We start from the raw sequence: 13,372 nt of genomic DNA, 5'->3' as shown, positions 1-13,372 counted from the left end.
GAGGTGCAGGAAGGAGCCCCCAGAGGGGACATCAGGCTGAGCCAGGCCGACCCCAGGGATGGTTCCTCTACCCCACGGCAGAGGAGGGAGGGCCAGCAGGCAAAGGGCCTCGGGGACACTCTGCTGTGGGGGCCCTGACCCCAGGGTCAGGCGGGCAGGCGTCCTCACCCCCACGCACCCACTCTCTGCCCTTGACCTTGGCTGATTCGCGTCCCCTCTGTGGCCTCAGTCTCCTCTTCTGTACAAGGGGGAGATAACTAGTCTCTCCCCGGCAGGGTAGGTATGGGGATTCAGGACGATACCTGTGATGTGCCTGACCCATGGGGACCCTCAGCAACCCCCAGCTGTTCCTGTCATCTCCCGGGCTCTTGCCCAAGGGACACCTCTGACATGCTGTGTGACCCTGGGCATTTGCCTCCCCCTCTCTGGGCCCCTGCTACCTGCTCAGGGAGAGCTGGGTGAGAGGTCCTAAGGGCCAGCCTACCAGGAAGTTGTAGGATTTCTAAATGAAGGCATGGGGCGTAGAGGCCGTGGGCCTGCAGGGACCCTGAGGCCTGAAGCAGAAGGGGGCTGGCGGAGTTGCCTTCCCGGCCCCGGCGTCCTTGGCGTCCTTGCTGGCCACCCCTGGGAACCCCCGGGCTAAAGCTAATCCTAGCTTTGACCTAAACCAGAAGGGTGATAAATGGGGAGAAGTAAGCGGAAGAGAAACCGAGCCCACGGTCAGCGGCGCGTGGGACAGGTGACAGACAGAGCCAGGTGCCGCCCAGGAAGGGGACAGGGCAGACTCAGGGCTATAGCTGGAACGTGCGGCTCACAGGAGGTAGCAGCAGAGCCCTCCCCCTACAGCCAGCCCCCTCCCTCACCCCTCCAGGGCCTGTGCTGCCCCCTGGCTGCCTCCCTGAGCTCTGCTCTGAATCCTGGAATCCTGGAGAGCCAGACCTCAGGGACTCTCACCTGCACCTTCTAGGACCCTCACCCACGGGGTGCAGCCCCTTCCTGGGTCTGCAGACCCTTTATGTCATCCTCAGCTCAGTACCTGGAAACTGCAAGGCTCCCAATAAAGAGTGTGAGTAAGGGAGGGAAGGAAGAGATGGGTGAGTAGACGGGGTGGATGGATGGATGGATGGATGGATGGATGGATGGGTGACTAATGGAGAGCTAGAGGAGTGGGTGGATTGGTGGGTTCATAATAAGTTAGTAATTGGACGTGTGACTGGATGGACAGACAGTTGGGCAGGTGGGTAGATCCCAACCATGAGAAACACAGACCCTCAGCGCCTCGCAGTTCTGTGCAAAGTGACGGAACCCAACGCTTAGGTTCTGATGCTGAAGCTGACTTGAGTGTGACCTTGGGGCTGTCATTACCTCAATGTCTCTAAGCCTTGTCCCCTCACAGGAAGCAAGGATGTCGGTCAGCACCTGCCCTGTCCACCTCACCAGCCCAGCTGCTGGAAAGACAACTGAAAGGATAGACAGGCATGGAGGTGCTTTAGGAACTCTAGAGGGCTTTCCTGGTGTGCTGTTGCTGCAGAAGGTCCTTGTGGGTCATCGAGCTGACTCCCCCCAGAGTTGGATCACAGCTTGTAGGCCGTGATCCAGGTGAGCTTGGAGCCTAGGACAGACCTGGGTCCTAGCCCTGACTCCACCGCTTCCCAAGTGCGTAACCTTGGGCAGGTGACCGAGACCACATACTACTACCAAACAAAATAGACTTTGGGACAAAAATTATTACAAGAGACAAATAAAAATATTATATATTGAGGGCAGCCCCGGTGGCGCAGCAGTTTAGCACTGCCTGCAGCCCGGGGTTTGATCCTGGAGACCCAGGATCGAGTCCCACGTCAGGCTTCCTGCATGGAGCCTGCTTCTCCCTCTGCCTGTGTCTCTGCCTCTCTTGCTCTCCCTTTGTGTTTCTCATGAATAAATAAATAAAATCTTTATAAAAACCCCCCAAAACAATTATTCTATTTACAATAACACCAGAAAGAATAAAATACTTAGGAATACATTCAACCAACCAAAAACTATGAAACGTTGCTGAATTCTTTTTTTTTTTCTCTGAAAAGACCTAAACAAACGGAAAGATACTTCACCCCATCTGTCCATGGATTGGCGACTTGCTATGGTCAAGATGGCAATACTTCCCAAAGCGATCTGCGGGTGTAACACAATCCCTACCCAAATCTCGGTGGCCTTTTCCATTATAGAAATGGAAAAGATGGGACCCCTGAGTGGCTCAGTGGTTTGGCGCCTGCCTTCGGCTCAGGTCGTGATCCTGGAGTCCTGGGATCAGGTCCCACATCCGGCTCCCTGTGTGGAGCCTGCTTCTCCCTCTGCCTGTGTCTCTGCCTCTCTCTCTCTCTCTCTCTGTGTGTCTCATGAATAAATAAATAAAATCTTAAAAAATGCTCAGCAGTTGAGCATCTGCCTTCAGCTCAGGTCATGACCCCGGGGTCCTGGAACTGAGTCCCACGTCAGGCTCCCTGCATGGAGCCTGCTTCTCCCCCTGCCTGTGTCTCGGCCTCTCTCTGTGTGTCTCTCATGAATAGATAAATAAAATCTTAAAAAAAAAGAGCTTGCTTCTCCCCCTGCCTGTGTCTCGGCCTCTCTCTGTGTGTCTCTCATGAATAGATAAATAAAATCTTAAAAAAAAAGAAAAAGAAAAAGAAATGGAAAAGCTGATCCTGAAACGCATATGGAAATGCAAGGACCCTGAAAAGCCAAAAGAAAAAATCTCAAAACAGAACAAAGTTGGGGTGCTCACACTTTCCAATTTCGGAGCTTACTAAAAGCTACAATAACCAAAACAACACAGTACGAGCACAAGGATGGACACAGGGATCCACGCGATGGAACTGGGAGTCCAGAAAGAAAACTATACACCTGTGACCAACTGATTTTTTCAAACATTTCGTTTTTTTAGAGCAGTTTTAGGTTCACAGCAAAGCTGAGAAGAAGGTGCAGAAATTTCCCATATGCCCCCTCCCCCAGGCACGGCCTCCCCCAGGACCAGTCTCCCCTCCACAGGGGTGCACGTGTCACAGCCGATGGACCTGCACTCATGTGGCCTTATTCTCACTTTTGGTGGTGTGCCTTCAAAGTTTTGGGAGTCAGCCAAAGGACCTGGAGGGGCAACGCTTGGGAAGAAAGAGCCAGGCCTGGGGAGAGATGTTTCTCTCCGATCTCGGGGCCATCGCTGCAGAAAGGCTCGGGGTGCCTCTGGGGCCCCCGCACTTCAGGCCCAGGTGGAACCAACCGAGTGTGATGACCTCAGTTCAACATAAGGGAGAATCAATTGCCTTATTTGTTTTCTGAGTTCCTTTTAAAATACAGTTTATTCATCTCAGCCTTTAATTTAAAAATAACAACAGCTCAGTCAAATAATGTAAAAAGTACAGAAAAACAAATAGGAGGAAAAAATTCACGGCTCATAACTTCACCCAGAAGAGCCACTGTGGATGTTTCGATGTACTTCTCTATTCTAACCATAAACTACAAGGACCGTGACAAGGATACGGAAAATGTATCTGTAAAGTTTAAAAAGTAGTAACAAAATCACTGTCATGTACCACGTACAAATCAGAACGTGACCGGGCCCTCAGGGGCCCCCGGGCCAACTGTCCCTTCACCCTTTCCCGTAGCTTATGGCCTCTGTGCCCTTGATCCAACGAGGTCTCCGCGTCGCCTCTCAATACGGCGCCTTTGCTCTCGGGCCGCGGACCCGACGGGACGGAGCTCCCGAGCTGGGCTGGTGCGGAGGAGGCCCTGGGCGACACTGGGCAGGTGTGTCCCCAAGCGGGCCACTGACGCCGCCAGAGCCGGAGGGAGGCTCCCCGGGGCCGTCGCCGTGCGTGCAACACGCTGTTCTGATCCGTTCTCTTTTTTTTTTTTTTTTATTTATGGTAGTCACAGAGAGGGAGAGAGAGAGAGAGGCAGAGACACAGGCAGAGGGAGAAGCAGGCTCCATGCACCGGGAGCCCGACGTGGGATTCGATCCCGGGTCTCCAGGATCGCGCCCTGGGCCAAAGGCAGGGGCTAAACCGCTGCGCCACCCAGGGATCCCTGATCCGTTCTCTTTCAAAATGGACTCAGCTTAGTCTTTCCCCCGATTACAAAAAGAGATTCAAAGATTCTTTTACAATAAAACAGAAGAGGGGCCGTGGGCGGCTCAGGCCGTTAAGTGTCTGCCTCCGGCTCAGGCCATGACCGGGACCCTGGGATCGAGCCCGTCGGGCTCCCTGCTCGCCAGGGAGGCTGCTGGTTCCTCTCCCTCCGCCCTCCCCGCCGCTCGTTCCTCTCTGTCTCTCAGCTGAATTAATAAAATCTTTAATAAAATAAAATAAAACAGGGATCCCTGGGTGGCGCAGCGGTTTGGCGCCTGCCTTGGGCCCAGGGCGCGATCCTGGAGACCCGGGATCGAATCCCACATCGGGCCCCCGGTGCATGGAGCCTGCTTCTCCCTCTGCCTGTGTCTCTGCCTCTCTCTCTCTCTTTCTCTGTGACTATCATGAATAAATAAATAAAAATCTTAAAAAAAAATAAATAAAATAAAATAAAATAAAATAAAACAAAACAGGGATCCCTGGGTGGCACATCGGTTTGGCGCCTGCCTTTGGCCCAGGGCGCGATCCTAGAGACCCGGGATCGAATCCCACGTCGGGCTCCCGGTGCATGGAGCCTGCTTCTCCCTCTGCCTGTGTCTCTGCCTCTCTCTGTCTCTGTGTGACTATCATAAATTTAAAAAAATAAAATAAATAAAATAAAAATAAATAAATAATAAAATAAAATAAAACAGAAGAAAAGCGTGAAGACGTTGCCAGCACAGCCTGGAGATGGTTCTGGTCGCAGCCGACGTGTGGCCTTCCGGGCTCGGCTGCTTTTCACGCAGACGACGGATCGATGACGGGTGGCGGTGATGGGGCGCGGTGCTTTGTCACCGGACTGTATGGCCACCAGGGCGGGCCCGCGGTTAGTGGCACTTGCGGCCGGCCCGGGCCCGCAGGCCACTGCTCCACGGACACGCGGCCGCCCCCACCTCCAGCCTGTGCGGGTCCCACGGGGCCCTCGGGCTGCGGCCGCCTGAGGCCCTGGAAGCCCGGCCCAGACCGGCCTCCGGCAGGCGGCACCCACCCCTCTGGGCCCCGAAGTCCCACCTGGCTCCCGAGGAAGGGCGGCCTGGGGCGGACAGAGGGGCACCCGAGGGCACCCCCACCCGCCCCACCCTGACCTCGGCTCTGCTCTGAGGCCTCCCCCCAGCTCCGAGGGCACCCACCCAGGGGGCCCCTCTTCAGGAGGTCTCGGACCCCTCTCCCCAGCGCCGACCTGTGTCCCCCTGGCAGCACCGGGCCCCAGGTGGGAGGGGAAGGCTCAGGGCTGTGAGCTCGGCCTCCGGCTGCTCTGGGGGCGCTGGGAGGGTGTGAGTGCTGGAATGGGGGGCTGTGGGCCCACATGTGTGCGGCTGCGGGAAGGCACGAGAGGCCCTGCCGGCGGTCCCCACAGTCAGGGCCCAAGGAGGGGATTTGGCCCCCTCTGCCCCGGATACCACATGGCAATCAGTTTCTGAGGCCAGAGACCCATCTGGGCTCCCCGGGGCGGCTGCCCTTGGTGTGGAGGTTGAGGGGGGACCTCCGGCCCCAGCACCTCCTGCAGCAGGGCCTGCAGCCCCCACCCTGGGAGGGGGTGGTCTCAGAACCTGGGTGCCAGGCCCATGAGGGGTCCTGGCTGCCCCAGGAGCCAGAGAGGAGCGGGGGGTGGAGGTCACTGGGCAGGAGCAGGGACCTTAGAGATGGGGCTCCACCCACTCAGCTTTCACAGGAGAAACTGAGGCCCGCAGGGGGGCAAAGGGCTTGCCCCGGTCACTGTGAGCCCGGCTACCAGCCTCAAGGCCAGGGCTCTCCTCCACATGGCAGCCACATGCCCTTGGCCCTCAGGGGGCTCCCCTTTCCACTGGGCTCCAGCCCAGTAAGACTCCGCACTGCTTCTGGGCTGTGGAACCAACCGACCACGCACATTTAACCACATCCTGGCTCAGTTGGCACTTGTCATGTAAATCAATAAAGGGAAACCTCATTAATACAGACTGCAGGAGGATAGAAGGGGAGGCTGGAAAGGGGAGCCCTACCACTCAACGTCGATTACAGGAAGAATGGTCACTTACAGACCCCAACAGAAGAATCGTCAATAGAAAAGAACAATGAATTATAGGCCCCAAAAGGACAAGATGTACCTAGAATCCAGCTCTGCAGCTTGGCCAATAAGAAACCATCCTCACCTTGTCCTCCTGCCACCCCCCCGTTCCAAGCCTGGGGGAGCAGATGAGCCCACTACCCCACATCCCACATCCCAGGTCCCCTCTGACGGCCAGGCCTACCCTCCTAGCATGTCCCCAGCCCAGGGGCCTCAGGTCCATGCCTGAGGAGAAGAGCTTGGGCCTATCGGGAGTGATGACCACGTGGTCAGGAGCCCAGCCAGGAGGTCACCATGCAGAGTGCAGAGGTGTCACCACCTCACCGGACTGCCCTCCATGGGCCTCATAGTGTCCCAGCTACATTCCTGGCCAGTATATCCTGAGCGTGCCCTGTTGTGCGCGCGCGCACACACACACACACACACACACAATCCACTTCTCAGGATCCTGCCAGAACCGGAAGCTGGGCCTTCGTCCTGGCAGGGGCTGGGGCAGAGGAGCTGGGGGTCTCTTCTCCCTCACCTCCCTCACACAGAGGGTGCACAGCATCCCCCCCCCACCCCGCCATGAGGGAAGAAGGTCCCTTGAGGAAGAGAAATTTCCAGACCAGAGGGTCCCTTCGAGGGGTCTCCTCCGTGCTGGATGGGAGGAGGGTGGGACACACAAAAATACCAAGAATGCTGGCAGAGATATGGCACACAGACCAGACGGAAGCAGCAAATCCTAACCCGTGGTCAACTAGCTCAGATCCTTCACTAGGAGAAGAAAAACAACTGGTCTCTCCTCGTTCCTGCCCTTCCCCCCAGTCCCATGTACTCCCTATTTTCTGGAAAGAAACCCAGGGTCATTCATTCCACACATAGCCACTGATCAGCTCCGAAACCCGCATCGCTATAGGACCTGGGGACAGGACTGTGGCCTCAGAGGCCAAGTCCGGAGCAAAGTTCCAGTGGGTCACCAAGGCCAGAACAGACACCTTATGCTGTGATATGTGGTGTGATGAGTTCCTCCGGGGAAGGAAGGGGTTAAGGGGGAGGGGGTGACAACTGTGGGTTTAGATGGATGGTCAGGAGAGGCCACCCCTGAAGGAAGGGAGAGGACCAGCCCTGGAGGGTGCTTGGGGCAGGGCGCCCGCTGCAGGAAGCACAGGAAGTGCAAAGGCCCTGGGAAGGGATGACCCTGACAAGTCGCAGGAGCAGCGAGGCGGCCAGTGCGGCCCCACCGAGGAAGGGCAAGGAGGCGGGCCAGGGGCCAGTGCGTCCCTGGGGCCTCGCCGCCCGCGCTGAGCGCCTTGCCCTTTGCTCCAAGTTGTCAGACGCGCGCGAACATCGCGCGGACAGAGCTTGCTCCTTCTAGCTTCCCGCGCGCATAACGGCTGGATCCCGCCGCGGAATCCTGGCTCGCGTGCGAATCCACAGGGGGCCTGGCCCTCCCGGGGGGTGCGCGGACCCCGGGGCGGATCCGGCCCCTCCTCACCCACACGCGCGGTGCGCACGCCCCAGGCCTGGAGCCGCAGGCGCGCGGGGGACTGTCCTGCTGCGGCGGCGGGGACGCGGCGTCCGTGCGCACTGTCCGGCCGAGCCCAGCCGCGGAGGCCGCCGCCCGGGGGCCCATGCTGCCCGCTCGGGGCGTCCCGGGCGCTCCGGGTCCCACGCGCCCCCTCCCCAGCGCCCTGCTCCGCTAGTTGGGGTCCGCGCGCCGGAGCCCCTCCCTGCGCTTCTAGGAGGGGACAGCGCCCCCTGGTGGCCGCGGGGGCGGGGATGCCGGGAGCCCGGGCGAGATTGGGGGAGGCTGGAGCGGGATGGGGCGCGGCGCCCGGAGCGCGGGGAGCCCCCGAGCCCCTCGCTGGGACCCACGCTCTGGGCAGAAGCCGGGCCAGCGGTGTGCGCAGAGGGGGGGACCTCTCCAGGTCGCCTCTCAGTTGTGGGCAAGGCAGCCCGGCTTCTGGGGTTGAAGGCAGAAGGTCCCGGAGAAGGAACCTCTCCTCCCATCAAGCCGCGGATCATCGCGGGCCCCGCGCGCCCTCCCGTCAGGTCCCACCCTCCCATCAGGTTCCCGTCCTGTCTGGAGATCCTCCCTTGGCTCCGGAGGACCAATGAATGAGAGTAAAAGAGTATGAGGCTTGGACAGGAGTGTGAGGGGTAGAGGAAGTGGCAGCCTGAGGGTGTGAGAGTGTGTGTAGGTGTCTGTGTAGGTGTGAGCAAGTGAGAATGTATGTAGGAGATGTTCATTCCTCTCCTAACTGACACACACACACACACCCCTCACACACACACAGAAATGGAGCTGAACAGAAGTTTGTAAAAACTGATAAAGAGGAACTTTGCTGAAATGCAGTGGCAGGAGCTCTCATGACTCACCCCTGCACTCAAGGGTTGTCAAGTACAGATTCGCAATAGAAGCATCAACAGGGGTGGAAGGCGAGGTGGGCGGAGGGTGGGGGTGACTGGGTGATGGGCAGTGAGGTGGGCACTTGATGGGATGAGCACTGGGTGTTATTCTATATGTTGGCAAATTGAACACCAAAAAATAAATAGATTTATAAAAAATAATAATAATAAAATAAAATAAAAGAAGCATCGACAGGAAAGAATCGTCATTTACAGGCCCCAGCGGAGGAAGCAGTACAGCGCATCTCTTACAAGAAACTGACCACCCCAGTCACTCAGCCCATGAGAAACCATCATCACCCTGAACGCTCGCCTTTCTCAGCTGCACTTGCCTTCAAAACGACCCTCCAACTTTCTCCTCCTTCTCCTTATAAGAATATTCCTCTGCCTTGTTTGCAGGACTCACCTATGGTTTTTGCCCTAGCTTGCTTGTCTTGAGTTGCAGTTCTCTGCTATTCCCTAACAAACCCATTTTTGCTGGTAAAATAAAGTGCTTGCTCTATTTTTCAGGTCATCGATACTTGGAGATTAGAAGTGGGATCCAGAGTAGACCCCTCAACGACCTGGAGGCCGGCAAGCAGACAGGGGCTGGTACCCACAGAGCTCACTGCTTTCTTGTTGACCTTGGAGTTTGAGGGTAAGTCTCGCCTGGATTTCGAGCCCTGCCTTCTGCGTTTTGAGCTCTCCAGGCCTCATTTGGGATCTTAGAGCTTCCTCCTTTCTGAGTGTACTCATTTGGCCTTTCGTCTAACTCCTTTTTAGAACCCAACTGCTTCTATTGAAACTGTCCTAGCCCTTGATCTGATTCCCTTTGGAACCAGGCTGTTCCTGTTGGAACTGTGCTATTGATGATTTTTTTTTCTGCTCTAGGGAAAAAAGCCTCTAAGAAATGGGATCCCAATTCTCAAAATGCTTTAGGAGGGCCCTCCCTTTCCGGGACTGAGGCCAGTATTATGTTTAAATACTGTGGTCCTTCCTCTTGCACGTTTCCAACTAAATGGACTGACTTAACCCAAAGTCATTTAGAACAGCCATGGCCCTTATGGGAAATTTGGGGCCACTGTGGCCCATTCCGGGGAATTTTCAGTCTTCCCAAGCCCTTTACTCAAAGCTGAATTAGGCAGCCATGCATCTAAAAGTGTCAAAACTGCATGGGGAGCCTATTTTGATTGATATTTTGAAGCTTCCCAATATTATCAGGAATCTAAAATTGCCTCTCTGCAAGATACAGTGTCTAGACTGAGGCAAACGAAGACAAAAAGGCTTCTGAGGCCTCTTTTCCCTGTTTTGTCTCCAAACACACAGCAGCCACCTTAGGCTCAGGGCCCACTTCTAAGGCCACCATCCTCCTCCCTGTCTGCACCTCCTCGATGTCCTTGTTTCCCCAATTAGCCTGTCAAAATTCCCTGAACCTCTTCATCCTCCTTTGAACCTATCAGAACCAGGGATCCCTGGGTGGCGCAGCGGTTTGGCGCCTGCCTTTGGCCCAGGGCGCGATCCTGGAGACCCCGGATCGAATCCCACGTCAGGCTCCCGGTGCATGGAGCCTGCTTCTCCCTCTGCCTATGTCTCTGCCTCTCTCTCTCTCTCTCTCTCTCTATGTGACTATCATAAATAAATAAAATTAAAAAAAAATTTGAACCTATCAGAACCGGCCCCTTTAAAGCTAAATCTTCTGAGCATCTGGATAAATCACAGATATCTTCTGTTCTCTGGACTAAGGCTGAATTTGGAGCCATAATCAAAGAGCTTCCTGAGGTGTTGGAGGGCCCCCATAGGTTTGCCAAGGGATGTAATGGAGTTATTCAAACTTACCAACCTGATTTCTCAGATTTAGAAGAATTGGTCCAATGCTAGTTGGTAAGGGCCAGGACAAACACTGGGGGAGGAAACTTGCCTGAAGGGAACACCCTGAGAGAGAAAAACAAAGCCAATTTTTGGCAAAAATGTTAGAACGCTCACTGACAACCTCCACTGAGCTATTGCAGTAGCTTTTCGTAAGCCTGTTGATGGAATGAAATTCAGGCTTGTACACAAAAATCTGGTGAACCTGGGGTGCCTGGGTGGCTCAGTTGGTTAAGCGTCTGCCTTCAGCTCAGGTCATGATCTCAGGTTCCCAGGATGAAGCCCCATAGCTGGCTCCCTGCTCAGGGGGGAGTCATTTTCTCCTTCCTCTGCCTCTTCCCCGGCTTCTGTGGTCTCTCAAACAAACAAATAAATAAAATCTTTAATTAAAAAAAATCTGATTCACCTGTTTGTGACTATTGTAATAAATGTGGGTTTGTTTTCAAAGAAAATCCTGGTCTTCTTGTACATGTTGAAAACCCTCGGAGAACCTTAACTCCATGTTTATTAAGGGGCTGAACTGGGATCTTTCTCTTTTACTTAAAAGGACCAGGATAGAAAGGGAAACTATGTCCACTCCAGATAGTTAATTTGACAAGCCAGCTCATTCATGGCCCCCAGATGAGACACCTAGAAGAAACACTGCTAAAGTTCTTCATTTTCAACTCTAACAAATGGAGGCCCCTAGACAAAACCCAAAACCTCAAGGTCTATGCTATTACTGAAAACAGCCAGGACATACGGAAAAAGGTTGTTATAAACTTAAGTGCACCGGCTCTCTTCTGGATATTGGAGCCAGCTTCTCCAATATCCTCCTAATTCCTAACCACAGGGCTCTCCCCAGTGCTCTCTCTTAGTTGGCTCAGAGAAACAATGCTCCAAATTGGCAATAAATCTCTGTCATTATTGACGCTGGAGCTACACTCTTGGCATTCGACCCACTGCTGGAAAGCAGCCCCTGCCTCAGAGCACTAAAGCAGTTCAAATAGTGGGGGGCTCTAATAAACCTTGAAAGGTTCCTGTCTCAAAACCTATCCCCTTTGCTTAGGTCCTTTGAGAGTTGACCACCCATTTCTCCTTAGTTCCTTAGCTCCTAATCATTTTGGGGGCCAAGAAATACCAAAAGGGAGAAATGATTCTACAATTTGACAATGGTAATCAAAAAAGCCAGCCAAGGGGTGCGTGGGTGGCTCAGTCAGTTGAGCATCTGACTCTTGATTTCCACTCAGGGTCGTGAGGTCGAGCCCCACATAGGGTTCCACACTGGGCACGGAGCCTGCTTAAGATTCTCTTTCCTGGGGCACCTGGGTGGAGTTGGTTGGACATCTGACTCTTGATTTAGGATCAGGTCATGATCTTGGGGTCATGGGATCCAGCCCTGTGTTGGGCTCAGTGCTTAGCAGGGAGCCTGCTTGGGATTCTCTCTCTCCCTCTCCCTCTGCCCCTCCCCGTGCCCTGCATGAATACTTTCTCTCTCAAAAGAAAGAAAGAAAGAAAGAAAAGAAAAGCAACAGTCAAACCTCTGTCATGGTCCAAAGAGATGTTCTCCCAAATGATAAATCTGGAAAAATTGATATCCAACAATTGGCCCCCAAAAAGGAAAAAACAATATTGAATACCTAATAGTTCTTCATTTAATAAAAAGTGAGAACTCTGGGGCAGCCCGTGGCTCAGCGGTTTAGCACTGCCTTCACCCCAGGGCCTGATCCTGGAGACCCAGGATCAAGTCCCATGTCAGGCTCCCTGCATGGAGCCTGCTTCTCCCTCTGCCTGTGTCTCTGCCTCTCTCTCTCTCTCTCTCTCTCTCATGAATAAATAAATAAAATCTTTTTTTTTTTAAGTGAGAACTCTGATTTGGATGAAATAACAATCTGGCCTGATCAGAAATGCTTAATTTCTCACTACCTACCACTGTACATACATTAAACCATTGGTGTAGTGACAAAATTATGGCATTCATGAACCAATACTGGTCGGGAAATACTAATAAGGCTGCAAAGAATGCCTACTTCACTTGTCCAACTGTCACTTGTCCAACTGTTCAAAGTACAGTCCGGAGAACCCTGTTTAAATTGCTCCCAGATGGGGATCCCTGGGTGGTTCAGTGGTTTAGCACCTGTCTTCCGCCCAGGGCATGATCCTGGAGTCTCAGGATTGAGTCCCACATCAGGCTCCCTGCATGGAGCCTGCTTCTCCCTCTGCCTGTGTCTCTGCCTCTCTCTCTGTGTCTCTCATGAATAAATAAATAAAATCTTTAAAAATAAATAACTAACTAACTAAATAAATAAATAAATACATAAATAAAAATAAATTGCTCCCAGACACTTCAAACTATCCACTGAACCATTTGAGACTTGGCAAATGGATTACATACAGCTTGTGCAATCACATGGATATGAACATGTTTTAGTTATGGTTTGTATGAATTCTCACTGGACCATAGCTTTTCCTTGTAGACAGCCCACTGGTGCTTTTGCAGGTAAAATTCTGTTGGAAAAGATTATCTCTATAGGGGGAATCCCTATAGAAATTCATGGTGATCAGGGAACCCATTTTACCGATCAGGTGCTTCAAAAAGTGTGTTTGGCCATTTTACAACATTTCCATGATGCATGTCATCCTCAATCTTAGTTAGTTGAATACAATAATGGCACTATTAAGACATGACTGGCAAAATTTGTAGAGACCCCACAAATACATGGCTTAAAGCATTGCTATTGGTCCCCCTTTGGAACTCATAGACTCTCACCCTTTGAGATAGTCACAAGACATTAGATGCACTTGATCCCTGTCCCCTTTGGCCACACAATTGATAAAAAGAGAGAGATTTCAATATTTCAATATTGTAGTTGCTTCTATTAAAAATAACCATGCTTCAATAGAGCAATCTTTTCACTGTGCACTCCCAGGAGATGAAGATCTTAAGCATCATGCCTTGCAACCTGGAGAC

This window comes from Canis lupus, chromosome 26 (assembly GCF_011100685.1).
Source record: "Canis lupus familiaris isolate Mischka breed German Shepherd chromosome 26, alternate assembly UU_Cfam_GSD_1.0, whole genome shotgun sequence".
NCBI classification, from domain to species: Eukaryota; Metazoa; Chordata; class Mammalia; order Carnivora; family Canidae; genus Canis; species Canis lupus.
This window is presented reverse-complemented; position numbering follows the sequence as displayed.